This window comes from Achroia grisella, unplaced genomic scaffold (genome assembly GCF_030625045.1).
Source record: "Achroia grisella isolate CSIRO2021 unplaced genomic scaffold, CSIRO_AGI_Agris_v1 utg598, whole genome shotgun sequence".
In the NCBI taxonomy this organism is placed as follows: Eukaryota; Metazoa; Arthropoda; class Insecta; order Lepidoptera; family Pyralidae; genus Achroia; species Achroia grisella.
Genome location: NW_026712958.1, coordinates 1,192,160 through 1,209,777, shown reverse-complemented (window position 1 = coordinate 1,209,777; position 17,618 = coordinate 1,192,160).

Sequence of the window (17,618 nt, the reverse complement as noted above, 5' to 3'; positions counted from 1 at the left end):
ACTGTCCTTAGTTTCGGCCCTAAAATGTAATATTATGTCATCTGTGGCCCTACTAAACTCGACTTGACAGATCAGCCTGGACAATCGAATAGATTTCTAAATAGTATCACCCATAGATTAAACACTTACCTATTCGGTAAATAAAACTGGCACTGAATAATAAATCTAAAAAAAAATATCAATGTTTTGAAAATGGAACGATATTTTAAATAATTTGTTACATCATGTGGTACCAATTATTTTATTGCAGCTATTTTTAAACAAATCTATGTGGCAATGACGGTTTCACTCTAGGAGTATTAATTTTTTTTTTATCTTATATATAAAATTCTCGTGTCACAGTTTTTGTACCCATACTCCTCCGAAACGGCTTGACCGATGCTCATGAAATTTTGTGAGCGTATTGAGAATCGGCCAACATCTATTTTTCATCCCCCTAAATGTTAGCGGTAGTCCACCCCTAATTTTTTATTTTTTATTTTAAGGCAAAACAACGTTTGCCGGGACAACTAGTTTATTATAAAATAGGTATTTCTAATAAACTATTTATTCTAATCTGTATATTAATATGTGAAGCAAAAAATTCTTTGTATCCCTTTTTATACACGTAGAGAAAAAACACAGGAAGGTAATTTTTTTTTTTAATTATCCATAAAAAATATATTAAATCCATAATAAAATTTAGCACACACTATCACAGTACTTCTATTTGTCACCATACGCATAGTCTTTGACAAAAGAATTGTTGTTCAAACATATAATTCAATTTATGGTTTATAAATAATTTAAATTGTAAGTTTATATGGTTTATACCTATAGTTAATATAATTTTGTTCAAGGGATGAGTGTTACTTGATCTCGTAGATAACACCGACTTACGAATGCAGATGACTGTACGTAATTACACCTATACGACGTAAAATTACAAATAAAATGCGCCTTGATTTTATTAAACTACATAATTATTACTAGAGATAATGTTTTCCTTGGCCTTGCTGTACAAAAAGGACCATAGCTGCATTTACTTTATGGGTGTTTTGACCTGCTCCTGATATGATATGCCCAGAACTATATTGTGAACTAGCTGTTCCCACGACTTCGTCCGCGTGGAAATTAACTTTAATTATCTAAAACAAAAGTGGCCTAAGTTACTCCTTACTACATCTACTACCTGCCAAAAAAAGGCCCGTCAAAATCGGTCCAGCCATTTCAGATTTTAGCCGGAACAAACAAACCGACAGACAAACAGACAAAAATTGTAAAAAATGTTATTTTGGTGCATGTACCGTATTTATATTCATATGCATGTAGTAAAAAAGGTTATTTCAATATTACAAACAGACACTCCAATTGTATTTATATATATAGATGTGTGTACTTATGCTTTATTACATAAATAATAGAAATGATATTTATTCAATTAAATCAATATAAGCACTTCGGAATAGTCATATTTATGTGTACGATGTGTGTATGTTAAATGACTGACTGACTGACTTCATCCATCACTGGTGTTTTTTCTTAGATTTCAGTAGATTAAAAAAAAATTGTTATGATTATTCAAGAGTGCTTAAATTAAGTTTATTTGAATAAATGATTTTCTATTCTATTCTATAGCACAGGGGACAAACGAGCTTGCGGCTCACCTGATGGTAAGTGATTACAGCCGCCCATGAGCACCACTACACCAGAGGACTTGCAAGTCCATTGCCATTCTTCTTTCATTGCCGGTCTTTTAAGAAGATATAAGCTCTTGCCTTGAAGACTTCAATATCGTATTTGTTTCGAAATTGCTGGAAGGTGATTCCACAATTTGGTTGTGCTTGGGAAAGAGTGGTGTCCTACTAGTATATCACACATATATATTATACTAGCTTGTGCCTGCGGCTTCGCTCAGGTTAATTTATCCCCTTAGGGGTGGAATTTATAAAAATCCTTTCTTAGAGGATGCCTATATCATAGTAGCTTTATGCATACAAAGTCTCAGCCCGATCGGTTTAAAATTGACAAAGTTTCATACGAACTTTCATCCCCTACTTTATCCCCTTGAGGGTAGAATTAATCAACATCCTTTCTTAGCGGATGCATGCGTCATAACATCTACCTGCATGTCAAATTTCAGCCCGATCCGTCCAGTGGTTTGGGCTGTGCGTTGATAGATCACTATGTCAGTCACCTTTGAGTTATATATATTTATATTAACACAGGACTTGCCAAAGTTAATTAAGCTAACTGAACCGAGTTCCTTCTCCCTTGGCGTCCTGCCAGCCTATACCGTTAAAGCTAGCGGATCCACCATTCAGTGCCGGACTAGTATATCGTATCGATACTACGGGCCCCACGGGCCCCCTACACTCATTCTAGTCTGAGAAAAAAAAACAAAAAATAATAATAACAAAAAAGTTTTCAGATGGAATTTCTGTGTCTATGTCTATGTCTAAACCAAATAAATTTTTAATTGTTATTTGTAAGTGTAGTATTTTAAAACCTAAACATTACAACTCCCGATTAATTACCGTTTAATCCAACACTGGTATTAATTATTACATTAATCACAAAAAATATACACCAGAAGTCTCATGCGAACAACGAAACTATTCGTTTATATTATATATAACTATGAGCGGACCCAAGTAACTTCCTTTGCTTTTTTATTGCAGCTCCGCTCCTATTGGTCGCAGCGTGATGTTATATAGCTTATTACACTCACAATAACGTGGCATTCTATTGGTAAAACTATTTACAAAATCGGTTCTGTAGATCCAGAGATACAAGCACACAAACTTTACTTCTTCATAATGAAATCAAAACTAAATATCTTTATTCATGTACCTATATATTTAGACTATATATTATAATATAGAAACTAACGCCAGTTCGGAATGCTTTCAACCTATGAAAAATTGACAAGAAACTCAGCTTTTAAACTTTTCAAATGAGTTTGTACATGATTACAAAACTACAGAGTCAGTTTTAAATTGAATTAGAGAGAATTCCATACTGACCACCGTTACTATTGTAATTTTGTCAAAAGGAAACATTCTAATACTAGCTGTTAAATTTCAATAAAAAATATATCCTGTATGTTATTCTGATGTATAAGCTATATTACTGTAAAGTTTAATCAAAATCCGTTCAGTAGGTTTTGCGTGAAATAGTAACAAATGTCCACACTCCCAAACTTTCGAGTTTATAATATTAGCTAGCTTTTACCCGCGGCTTCGCTCACATTGAATCAATTTTTTTTTTTAAGTATCTTATGTTCATTTTAATACCTCCAAGAACATGTGTACAAAATTTCATGATGATCGGTTCAGTAGTTTTAGCATAACAAACATACCTACTTTCACATTTATAATACTAGTAAGGATATATAGAAGCTACCGTCAGTTTGGAGTGCCTTCTAGCTAAGAAGAACTGACAAGAAACTCAGCTCTTATTCCTTTCAATTAGGTTGTACATGATTACAAAAATATAGATTCAGTTTAGGGAGAATGTACTGACCACCATTGCTATTGCATTTTTGTTAAAAGGAAATAATATAATGTTTGTATAGAGGGGCATTGCGCAGGAATAGTTCCCGGTACCGTTTCTATTGCTGGCCGATATCCAAACCGCAACCGTCATACCAGGAAAACTTGTGTTGCGTACATTATGAACCGATGACGTCATAGTTGTTGTTGTGTGAAGTTCACCGGGTGGCTGAACTACATATCACCTGAAATACAGTTTATAAATTTTGGTCGACGACCTACGTTCGATCAGCTCGTTTCCTCGTCATTAAAAAAAACACAATTAAACGGCGTACAATTGTTTCAACAAAGTATTAAGTTTACATTTGTGTAAATATATATATTCTAAAATAAATGATTTTATTGTTTGGTTTGTGATTTTGAGCATATAATTTTTTTTTTAATTTTTTGTGGGTTTTGGGTTATTGTCAGGTACTAAGACCTGTAACACTGCGACCTGTATAGATCTATTATGCTCACCCTTATTCAAATGTTCGCTACCTGAACCCGTGTGAGACAAGAATTGAACCTATAAATTTCATATTTCTTTATAAATAAGAAAAGAAAGACCTACTCTCCGTCCTCGTCCTATCGTCTCTAAAAACCAGTCATTGTTTTCAGAACTTACGTTTATATTATACTATATTAGTTAGTAGTTGACGTTATATATACACAAAGTATTGGATTTTAAGATGTTGGTTTTGTAATAAATAAATACATAGGTGGAAAATTACGAAAAGACAATCATTTTACTCAATTAATCAATCAATCCTTACGGATATCACCATGGGAGTGACAATGCGAATGTGGACCCTACCTTTATGCCTAAATTTTGCCTCTGAGGCGGGCCATCTTCTGGTTTCATTCCAGTTATATAAAAAAAAAGAAAAAGTCACCACATTTTTTAATAATGTACTAGATTTTCTAACTGTGACCAATTTTTTTTTAATGAGGATTACGGTCTGTTTTCAGCTGCTTAGACCTGCTTAGAACTGGGACTGTCAGGGACAAGAATTGAAGGATATTCTTATGAGCGATGGTTTTTATCTCCTCAGGATATAGTGTATACTTTCCAAAAGGAGATATTTCGTTTATGCATGAGTGGGCTACAACCACATAGGATGTGTAGTGGCGTTTCCTCTTCAGTTTGGCAAATTCTGCAGATTGATGATATATGTGATACCATACATACTCATGAACTAAAATCTTTGTGTTATGCAAAGATTTAAACTCGAGAACTGGGTGGAGGGGATTGTTAGTAATGTGGACTAATGATCCCATTGCTAGCAATGTACCATGTCAGGTCGACCTCCACGCGGGCCCCCCTGGAAACCATCGTGATAAATTCCCGGTGAATTTGTCACGTTGGGCTAACTGACCTGATCTCATGTTCATCTTATCATCCTCCACTGGTGCCCCGCCAGCGTAAACCGTTAGCGCAGGCGGGTACAACATTCCATTGTCATCCACTAAAAAAAAACCCGCGAACTTCGTAAGTAAATCACTACGACGACGATAGACCACCGAGTTTAACTGTATGCCTTGCAAACAATGTAGATAATTTCGTAGCACCTTTTAAGTAATATAGCGAGAACTCGCTGTTATTATGTATGATTCCATAACTAATAGACATGTAGGAAGTGCATTCATGAAATGCTCTAATACCATAACACAATACAACAATCCAGATGGACGATTAAAATGATATGGCGTTTGTAAAAGGAGTATTACATTGCATTCTAAATGTATCTACTAAGAATTATTACTATTAATTGATGAAACAAAAGGTGATGGCTGCCTCATCCGTCATACTCGTGAACGAGTGCTGCTTGCGAGGTCTGGTCTGCTGTAATCACTACGACTGATTTACTCTTATTTAGTTGCTCAACCATTTGGTTGTATATTTAATATTTTCTCTATTTGAGTATTTAATTGAATTAGTGCTAATTAGAAGTTTGTATTCACACACTTAAACTTAAAAATAAAAAAATAAGTAAAGTAACAATAAAATTATTTAAAAGAGTAACACGCAAGTTTCTTCTCGTTCTTCTTGTGATGAGATAGCATTCCGAACGAGTGGTAGATTAAAAAAAATGTGATGACTATTCAAAAGTGCATCAGTGTATGTTTATTTTATTAAATGATTTTCTATTCTATTCTAATTGTGACATGGTACGAAAAGTAGATTCTTCACGATGACTGTAAGCGAAAGATGCAGTGGCTGACATTTTTGAACCTTTTTCATCACTAATTTCATTTCTTTTGAGTTAGATTATTAAATATTATTTCTTTATTTAGCCACTAGCTGTGCCCGCGACTTCGTCCGTGTAGAATAGACAACGATTGACGTTTCGAACGAATTTCCATTTCATGCCCTATTTTATTTTACCCCCTTAAGGGTAAAATTAATATAAACTTTGAATGTCCTATTTATTTACATTTAATCAACAAGATGAAAAATAAGTTTCAAGCTCCTAGCTCTTCATAAATGACGATATTTCCATTGTAATTTTCATCCCCCCTTTCAGTCCCTTACAACCCTTATTTTGCATCAAAAAGTAGCCTATGTCTTTTCTCAGTGTCTAGACTATCTGTGTACCAAATTTCATTTAAATCGGTTCAGTAGACAGACAGACAGACAGACAGAGTTATTTTCGCATTTATAATATTAGTAAGGATTCTATTATTTCACGCCGACTGTTTCAAGTGACGGGCACAGCTAGTTGTATGCGTCAAATAATAAATACATACATAATTAAAATATTACCTAAATATATATTTATACACACTCTTATATGACTCAGGCTGAGTCGGTCAGCATATCACAATAAATGTATGAGTCTACCAGAAAAACCTTCAACATTTCATCAGAATTCGACCGAAATGGGACAATGTTGCCATTATCATACAATAGGATGTTACATAATTCTTCAATGTTAATGCTAATTAGTATAAATAATGCTAAAATTCTCGTCTCATATTGAGAACATAAAACTTAGGTATTGGGTAAAATGACATTTTTAAATTCAGTATGATCGATTTAAGTATTGTTTTGCGGAAGTCCATTTTGCAATATGGATGTAGACCGGTGTCCCCTAATTAGTGGTACGCGTACCCCCAGGGGTACGTGAAGTTGCATCAAGGGGTACGTGCGGCTATCAGTAAAACAAACATACTCACAAACTTTTGCATTTATAATATTAGTGTGATTCCTGCAATAAGGGGTACGCGAGGTTTGAGGTCTTTTTTGAAGTGGTACGCAGCAAAAACTATTTGGGAACCACTGATGTAGACCAATAACAGTTAAAAGACCAAGAACGGACAAGGATAGGAATTAATAAGGTAGGTGAGAAATCTTCCAGTAGCGATGGTCAGGTTTCTACTGCTAGTATCATATATATGTATATAGATATTTCATCTCAGTCAGAATTAGAGATATTGTTGTTAGTGGACGGTAGGGAAAAAATATAAAAAAATGGACGTTCATAAGCGACTAAAATGTCCTATACGAAGAAATGATTTTTTGAAATTTGAATTTGAATTTGTAATTGATAACCAATACCCATAACAAAAATCTTGAGTATTGAAAAATGCGCCATTTTGAAATGCAAAATGCATTTAAAAATGTCGCATTATTCTTAGCTTATTTGAATTATGCTACGTTTACATTCAGCCTCTTCCCCTGCCACTCGCGCTGCTGGGCGAAAACTGAGCGAGAGGGCTGAATGTAAAAACACGCTGCCACTCGCGCTGCCAGTCCTTTGACTCGCTGAAAAACCGACAATCGAGGGAGCGCCGGGCAGCGCGAGTGACAGCGCCAACGGCATGGGAAGTGTTTCCACTCGTGTTTACACTCTCGCGCTGCTCACTTCCCTGCCCACTTGGGCTGAGTGTAAATTGGGCATTAGGTGTTGATTCGAGGAAGTCCATTTTGCAATATGGGTGTAGATCCTATAACGGTCGGAATTTGATCACTAATAGGGAAGGTCGTTTCCAGTAGCGGTGGTCAGGTTTACGCACTGAATATTTGTGGTCTCACACATGATAATGGTATCGGAATATACAAAACTATATAAATGGGGAGAACCGCTTGGAGGTCGGCCTAACAAATAATTTAACATTTGTTATAGTTATTTTTAAACTTTCGTGTTCAAATATACATTATTTATATTATTAACAAGAGAGAGGAAAATACCTTTTTTGCCATAAAATTATTCGTATTAAGACCTGGTTAATAATATAGATTATCCAAAACAGCGTTGCAAAATAAAATGTCCTGTGATTTTCGGGATGTTATAGGTAGGTTGTTAATATTTAAAATTAAAAAAAATATATAATTTATTGTTATTTGACATTGGACATTGACTTTAATTTTTGTAATTTATATTGTAAAACTTTAAGTTGGGCTAAAAAGGACTAGTATCCAGAGCCGTAAAACATATTAATAATAAAAAAAAAATTAGGCACATCGATTTTGGAATTAAATGTATAATCCATTTCATTTAACATGATAGTTCTTGTTGCTAAGTAACAGTTATGTTTTACGTACAACTGTGTTGAAATCAAGAGTAAATTATATTTACTGCGGAATATCTCCATCAAGAATTATTTATCGACATATTTACTGCATCTTTGGACAATAATAACAAAATACAATAATAAAATAATAACAAAATATTTTTAGTTTTATTTTTGTTGTTATTATTACTATGTTTTATGTCACACACACACATGTGTGGTTTATTTATACATATAAATAAAAATGGAGTGTCTGTTTGTAATAATCGTTTTTTACTACATGCATATGAAATATAAATACGGTACATACACCAAAATAAAATTTTCTACAATTTTTGTCTGTCAGTTTATTCCGGCTAATCTTTAAAATGACTGCACCAATTTTGACGGGACTTATTTCGGCAGGTAGCTGATGTAATAAGGAGTAACTTAAAAGAAAATAAATTCCACGCGGACGAAGTCGCGAAAACAGCTGGTCGTAAATAAAAATTATATCCATCTAATGAACAACTTCTATGCAAGGTTTTGATTTCTTCTCATGATTGAATTCAATATTTATATAATAAGACACAACATTCAATGAACACACAGACGTGACAAGTATTATCTAACTCAACATAATACTAATACACTCATTATTTCATTTGCGCATTAAATTCACATTGTTTCCTGTGCAACAACAATAAACGCATGGGAACCATTTTCAAGTTCATCGATAAATAATAAAAATTGTAGACAAATGTCTCACGCCCCTCCAGTATCTCGGAGGCTGCGCTGCCTGAACCCGATCAGTCTTGTAACGTTTGGCGCGAAAAAACCTACTCGCTCCTTGTCTATGGCTGGGTGATATAGAGTGAATTGTAAATTGGTAACTTACCTTGTTTAATTGTAAACTGCACGAGCTGTTCCTGAGGATTTCAGATCATAATCAACATGTATCGGTTAGTACCAATTTTCTACTATTTTATACTTTTTTTTAAGGATACTTGAAGTTCAAGGATCTTTTTTTCCAAGATGGATATTGAAAAAAATTGTCCTTGAATCTTTGAAGAGAAATTATCAACTTGACCACAGAGGAAATAACCATAAAATAAGAAGATTCAATCTTAATTATATTATAAACACGAATGTTTGTGAGTATGGATGTTTGTTACTCTTCCACGCAGAAACTACTGAACGGATTTTGATGAAACTTTACAATAATATAGCTTATGCATCAGAATATGACATAGGCTATATTTTTTAATTATTTTTAACTGCGTTTTGAAAATTACTTGAATATTTTTTTGGCTCTATAATCAAAAATCTTTTTTATGATACTTATTTTCTTCCTTTACGGTGAACTAGTTTTTGTTTTTAGTTAAGCTTAATTATTTAGAAACTTTATATTGTCTATTGTTTGGAATGCAAATCGACGTTTAAATTCAGTCTTCAAATTAAAAAAAAACGACTTAATTTGACATGTTAATATTCTGTATGATTTATTGCAGCATCTACATGCGTATAGAAATTTGTATTAATTCATTTAATCACTTTATAATCCGTTTCACTGACCAAAATTGTATATATCTGTATGTATCAAGATAGAATACCTATATATAATTAAAAAGAACAAGATTTCAGTAAGAACCAAATTATAAAAAGTACAGCATCTTTTTGTATAGTTATTTCGTAGTAGTTTGGTATTTGGGTTCAAATCGAGCGGATAAAAAAAATTGTTTGCGTCAATTTACACTTCTGACAAACAATCATACACATATACATTAGTATTATGCGAGAATCGAACCCGCGGCCACCGGAAGTAAGGTGGACTGCTAAATCGCGACACCACCGCGAGGGTGGTGGTGAAATATTACTAAGTACATATTATAGATATGAAATAAAAAACCAATTTCCGACATGTTGACACGTATTTCTCAGCGATTGTGTTAAATTTTTCTTTTTCTGTTAAACACTCTACAAACACGCAACTACAAGGTACGGAACGCAACCGTATCTTTAAAAAAAATCAATCATTGTCCATAGACAATGGCGACAGTGAATAATTAGTCAAGTAACGCTCACATTTGGTAATTAACTGTTTGTATATAGAGACAGACAGACAAATTAATGATTTTTATATAGATACGGCCAGTTAGTGATGATGCGATTTTTTACACATATTTATATAGGAGTATATAATGGTTATAAGAGCAGAGGAAAGCCGAAAAAGAGATGGATGGACTGTGTGAAAGATGACATGATAAGAAAGGAAGTAAATAACGCGATGACTGCGAACAGGGATGAATGGAAGAGAAAAACATATTACGACGACAAATAAATGCTATAAAGAAGAAGCAGATGATGTTTTATATACGAGTAACTGTAATAATAAATAATGAATAAAATCTCTTTATCTAAGAAACAATAAGAAAATACAGTAAATAGTAAAGTAATGACAAAACATGGACTTATCGCTATAAGCAATCTCATACAGACAGGTTGTCTGAGACTTATGAAGAGAGAACTTATGTACATAGAATAGGTAGGTGGCACACATAAGACACTATAGGTAGACACATACATAATTTAGGTATACATATATAAATCTACATATATACAAACATATTGGAAGAAATGAGAAAAAAACAAATAAAAACATGTACTAGGAAGAGAATAGAATAGAATAGAAAATCATTTATTCAAATAAACTTACATTGAAGCACTTTTGAATAGTCATTACATTTTTTAATCTACCGCTCGTTCGGAAAGCTGTCTCATCACAAGAAGAACGAGCAAGAAACTTGCGTGTTGCTCTTTTAAATAATTTTATTATTACTTTACATTTTTAAGTTTAAGTGTGTGAATACAAACCACCAATTAGCACTAATTCTATTAAATACTCAAATAGAAAAAATATTGATTATATAACCAACTGGTTAAACAATTAATAAGAGGAAATCAGTCATAGTGATTAGAGCAGACCAGTCCCTACAAGCAGCACCCGTTCACGAGTATGACGGATGAGCCAGCCACCACTGCGCTCGACCATATTTTAGGGAGCCCAATGACCCGGCCCACCACGCCGCCACAAGTCTGGACATTTTAGTGAGCATGACTACTCAAAACACTAGACTACGTCAAAGCTACTTACAATTGCCTAGAGAGAGATAATGAGATCTTAGTCTTAAAAGACTGCTTCCCAAATTGTTGCTGGAGCGCGGATCACTACGCAGTTACTCAATAAAAAAACAGGTATACATACATACAATGCGTTTCCAAGACAGATCGTAAGACAGTCAAAAGTGACGTCCAAAAAAAGGGTATCAAAATAATATAAATATTTATAAAAATGACAGACGCTCGTCTGCCATTTTTATATGCCAGCAACACCAAAACCTATATGAATTTCTTTCGATATGGCTTTATATTATTTATTTACATCCTTAGTCATATTATAAATGCGAAAGTAACTCTGTCTGTCTGCCTCGCTTTCACACCGTAACTACTGAACCGATTTAAATTAAATTTGGTACACGAAAAACGGAGTTGTATGGAAGTATCGTCATTTTTAAGATTGAAACTTATTCCTTAGGCTGTTGATTAAATATAAATAAATATGACATTCAAAGTTTGTAAAAACTTTAGCCGTTAAGAGAGTAAAATAGGGGATGAAAGTTTGTATGGAAATTCGTCCTTTTTGAAGCTAGAACGATGAAACAATCTTTAGCTTTTTTGGGATACATTATTAAATAATTTTTCTTTATTTAGTCAAGGTTACTTTTCCACGCAGACGAAGTCGTCGGCACAGCTAGTACCTACTATATAGGTATGTTGTTCTTGTAAATGTATCCAATTTAATATTTACCTTACATTACCTATTCGATTATTAAATTCCCTGAGGTTGCCTTGAAAATGTTGCTTTCAGCAGGCCGTCTTATATGTTCTTTCAATATACTACTTGTCTTTCCTTCATTGTCTATTACAAATAAATAAAGTATATTCTAACTGCTTACCTTTGTCTGCTGTTTTTGACATAAATGATGGCCGATGTAATTGATAATCATTGCCGATGTAATACAATACATATTTTCAAGTCAAATGTAATTAAGATCCATTCATCTGTTTAGTCCTGAAAAGGTAATAAACTGATACACACATTTATAGTAGTTTTCAAATAGTTACCAATGTCTTTGCCTAAATAAAATAAAAAAAAAGATACATAGACAAACTTTAGATGGGTCATGATTTTTTTTTATTTTAACTGCTCGGTTCGCATTAGTTTTTATGAGTGGTAATTAAAGAATTAAATCAGTAATAAACATCGCCATTGTCATGTCTGTGTATGGATTACCGTGGAATTTATTAATTAGCTAATTTCCTGCTTCTGCTTCAAGCGTGTTATTGCGTGATTGAAAAATGCAACCAGTGGGAATCTAACGCGTATTATATTTAGAGGTATAATGTTAAAACATTGTAGGTACCTCTCAACATTGTGTCTCGTTCTCGCTAGTTGATATGAGTGACGAGACACCGATATTTGTAGAAGAATTTGTTAATAATGTCGCTCAAATAATCTTAATGCGAAGAAATATAGAACAATTTTTGCGCGCCCGGAAACTGCACCGAACGAACGAACTGAAATGTTGCTCCATTCTCCTTTATTAGCGATTCTGTATTTGAACAAAGAGAAAAAATGACAGAAAGGCTTTTCGAGAAGATCAACTTTTTTAAATCTGATATACATTTTTCAAAGTTCGCTAAGGAGGGACAGAGACGAGAAATGAAGGATATTCTTAGGAGCTATGGTTTTTATCTCCTCAGATAGAGTGAACAGTTTCCAAAGTGGGCTACAACCACGGGTGGTATTTCATTTACGCATGAGTGAACTACAACCACATAGGATATACGTTTCCTCTACAGTTTGGCAAAATCTTCAGATTTTTGTCGAGCATAGGCCTAAGTTTGCCATGTGTTTATTCAATTTGCAGTGTCCAATGAGGGCCCTAATCGTGATACTATATTCACTCAATAGTATTAGTCTATTAGGATATTGTTTTGAGGAGCCCGTTATTCGGGCTCTTGAATGAATGAATGAAGAAATGAATATTCTGCCCTTGATTCAGTGCTTCTTGTTTGATTATTAGTTTGAGATGTCACAGTTTTAGGCAAGGCACACCACGGAAGGGTTCAGGGCCGTCTTACTGTGACTTACACGTGAAAAGTATTTCATGGCCACTGTTAGAGAACCATTAAATGTTATTATTAAAATCTATACATATTTATTGACAGCCTCGTTGGTCTAGTGGTTTAGCACACCGCTTTATTATCCGATGGTCGTGGGTTTGATTTTTCGCACGGTACAGACATATGTATTCATGAGTATGATTGTTTGTATCGGTCTGAGTGTTTTCTATGTATAATATGTATTTGAGTATATGAGTTGTCTAGTACCCATAACACAAGCTCTACTTAGCTTGGGACTAGATGGCGCTGTGTGAATTTTCGTGAGATATTATTATTATTATTTATATATTGAAAATGTAAAAGGTAAATGGTGAAGTTGGCATATGATAAAAACTAACGGACCTTATGAAAATAAAACCCAAAGTAATTACAGTTAATCTCTGAAACAGCGTAATTGATTTGGGATAACATTTTAAATATAATAATATATTGTAGATCTCCCTTAGCAGCGAGCAAGGTCGAAGTGCTCTTTAGTTCTTTTTAGTTCCCAACTCTCTTAATAAAAAAAGCTTGACATAAAATTTTGTGTTTCTTCGTTCCGATCGATTTACAAAAACTTACACGGGTACCAATAAGCACATAGTATTTTCGTATATGTTAGAAGCTGAATGTATATTACCTATTAACGATTACGATTGATATCGGTTTTTTATATTTAGAGATAGGTTTTATTAGAGATATTTTTAGATGTTCAGAAAACTAAAACAGTAGAGCACTTGGCTCTGCATATGCATTGGTTTAGTAAGGCAGACTTCCAACAAAGCAGAGTTCTATCTACTTAAAATTTTTATGGACTTCATGATACTGAATTGGGTTCAGATACATAAAATTCTCAGTGGGATGAAATACCGGTACTACAACTGGACTTTGACAAGCTCTTACATTACTCTACTGACGCAAAAAAAATTATTATACCTGTTTTAGTCTACAGAAATACATAATGTACATAAATAAACTGGTTTGAAAAAAAAGATATTCAATTGAGTTTCTCAGCGGTTCCTCTCAATTGAAACAGTATACCTACTGAACTGGACGATAGGGAAAAACTATTATTACAAAAAATTTGACGTTCATTAGAAAAAAATCTTTTTGATTTCATTTGACTTACTGTTTAAAAGCTGCTAAAATCTCTTACATGTGTAACTGATTTTTTATTTGATTTTACTTACTGTTTCGTTTATTTATTACTACCCACCTCGGCTTCATACAGGTGTACATGTATTATACATATAAACCTTCCTCTTGAATCACTCTATCTATTAAAAATACCGCTTCAAAATCTGTTTCGTAATTTTAAAGATTTAAGCATACATAGGGACAGATAGCGACAGCGACTTTGTTTTATACTATGTAATGATGTTCCACATTAGTGTTAGTTTGTTAATTTGTATATTTATCATATTTGTATGTGCGGAGTGCAGTCTCTTTGTTATATTTACTATCCTTTATAAATTTTTATTCAATATTTTTATAGTACTAGTACTATAAGTAGGTTCTCTGTGCTACATAGGACATCGGTGGCATGCTCATTACTGCATAGTTCTATTCATTAATATTCTTATTTCTTATTCGTTTTATAGAAAAACTTTAAATCCATAGCACTGACAATATTATCTGATTACACTAATAATGAGTGCGTAGCGATTTCTATGTTGATTAGCGCATGGCTTTTTGTTGTTATACTGTAATTATTTATATATATAAAAAACTTCTATTAAAAAGAGCAACACTCAAGTTTCTTGCTCATTCTTCTTGTGATAAATGAGTGGTAGAATCAAAATATGACTATTCAAGTGCTTGTAATGAGTTTATTTGAATAAAGATTATTTCTATTCCTAATTTTACGCTTGTCACCTTGGCGGGAAATTGTCTATGACTTTTCAATGGCAAATATAATAATCTCAGGACAATTCACACAGCGCCATCTAGTCCCAAGTTAAGCTAGCTTGTATATATTTTATTCGTAAATACATACATATTATACGTAGAAAATACCTAGACCGATACAAACTATCATACTATACGTAGTTACACATCGACGGTTAAATAGAAAAATAGCACTATTCAATTTTAAAGTTTTTTTAAATTATTTAATCCTTTGATGTTTTAAATTTACACAGAATTATTATATATGATTTTAAAAGCATTTAGATAATGATTAAGATGGCGTGGTTAATTTAATTGACTTATATAAAAGCAGACAATTCTAGCTTTAAATTATGTTCTATTATCTGTGGTTCTATCTAGCGATCGAAATAGTCTTTCTACAAAGCCTAGGAGCCTCTGTCTGAACTATTTCAGTCGCCATTTGCAACTAAGTAGCTTAGCATATATGTAGGTTGAGTGTGTTAAGTCGGTAAAATTACAGGAAAATTGTAGGTATAACATCTTAGTCCTTACTAGTTAAAATCGACAAGTTTGCGTTTTTCTATTGTGTTGTGGCGTGAGGATGGCCCCTTGGATAATAATAAAGGCGAATTATGAGTAACGACGATTGTATGATCTTTATTCGAGCACAGGAAACGGACAAAATTAAGAAATTAATTTATTTATTTATTGTACAATATAGTGTTACATTTATCCTTATGATATAAGGTGAAATGCCTAAATAGGATATATATATAGAGGCCCTGCTCCCTAAATAGGAAAAATCCAATCGCCCAATACCATAATTAATTTAAATAACCTAATTGTACAACTAAGAACCTAAAATTAAAAAGCTTAAAAAAATATATAATATGATGACTAAAATATATTATTAAAAGGGGTCCCTTTAGGCAACGTTCCGAAGATACTGGCAGCGTTCCCTCTTTGAATAGCTAGACTAATTCTTTGTCCAAGGTAGCTGACAGCTCTTCGGTCTTCTGTGATGTCGACTAACCTTTTCGTTATTTCTTTGTTAGACCCAAGTTAGAACATTTTTAAGGTTCTATTGTCAAAGATTTCTTTTGTGTGTGTGTCAATTACATGGTAATTTGAATAAAATGTTTTTGTATATAATATATAATATATTTTTTTATGCATAATTAAAAAATATTAGCATTCTGTATTCCTTCTCTACATAAACTATAAGTGAGCGCAATTTCATACTTCTTTGTCTGCATAATTTTCGCAAAAAGGGGAACCAAGTTTTACCTTCATATGTTAATATAAACATATTTGAGAGTGTATATGCAAGCTTACGGTTTGCAATTGCAACAGTGTAATGATCCGAACATGACTGCATATTATAAATTAGTTGATTGCAAACAGTTTCAAACATTGTTACTAACATTACACAATTCACTGAAACTACTGAACATTACGATTAATTCAGTTACATCTTACATAACTCATGTTTTAAGTGTGAAAGTTAAAAACAAAAGATTAAACCGAACGGTTTTTACAACGGTTGTCTTGTTAAATTTCACTAACAATTGGTATTTGCTATTTTTGTTGGGTAATAACTGAATAACCTTAACAATTAGTTGGATGCTTAACTAAAATAGTCCATTACATAATTTTAAACGCTGAAGACCTGCAGTTTGAATACTAACTTCTGAGGTACTCGATTTGTATGTTTAGACAATTGTGTAAGGAAAGAAGGGAATCGCTATATGATTCATATATATATATTTAAAGACTATATTGAAAAGAACATGTGGATATACACTTTACATAAAAAAATAGTAAACAATGAATCTATACATATAAATAAAATTGGAGTGTCTGTTTGTAATATTTAAATAACCGTTTTTTAATACATGCATATGAATATAAATACGGTACATACACAAAAATTTTTTTTTCGATTTTTTTCTGTCTGTCTCTCTCTGAAATCTCTGAAATGGCTGGACCAATTTTGACAGGACATGTTTTGGCAGGTAGCTGATGTAATAAGGAGTAACTCAGGCTACTTTGATTTTAGAAAAATTATATTATTTTAGAAAAATAAAGTTAATTTCAACGCTGACGAAGTCGCGGGAACAGCTAGTCTAAAATAAAACTGCAGGTTTATTGTTACTAGTATATATCTATTCCATTTTAGACAGAAATAATAAGTTATTTTCAACCTAAATTTTATATTCCATAGGTATCATGTAATTCTATCGTTAGAGCTCTTTTTTTATATATCGTATTATCTAAATAAAACATAATGAAAAATTATTGAAAATTAAATATTGTTTGATTTGCTTTCAAAATCGGTTATCCGGATTTCCGATTATACGGAATACCCCTGGTTTTATTTGATCCGGATAATCGGGGTTCCAATGTATGTGAATTTTCATAGCTATTTAGACTTAAGAATATATAGAAAAAACTAACACGCGAAGTTACCTATTTATATTATTAGATTTAATTAAAAACTATTCTGGTAAAGTG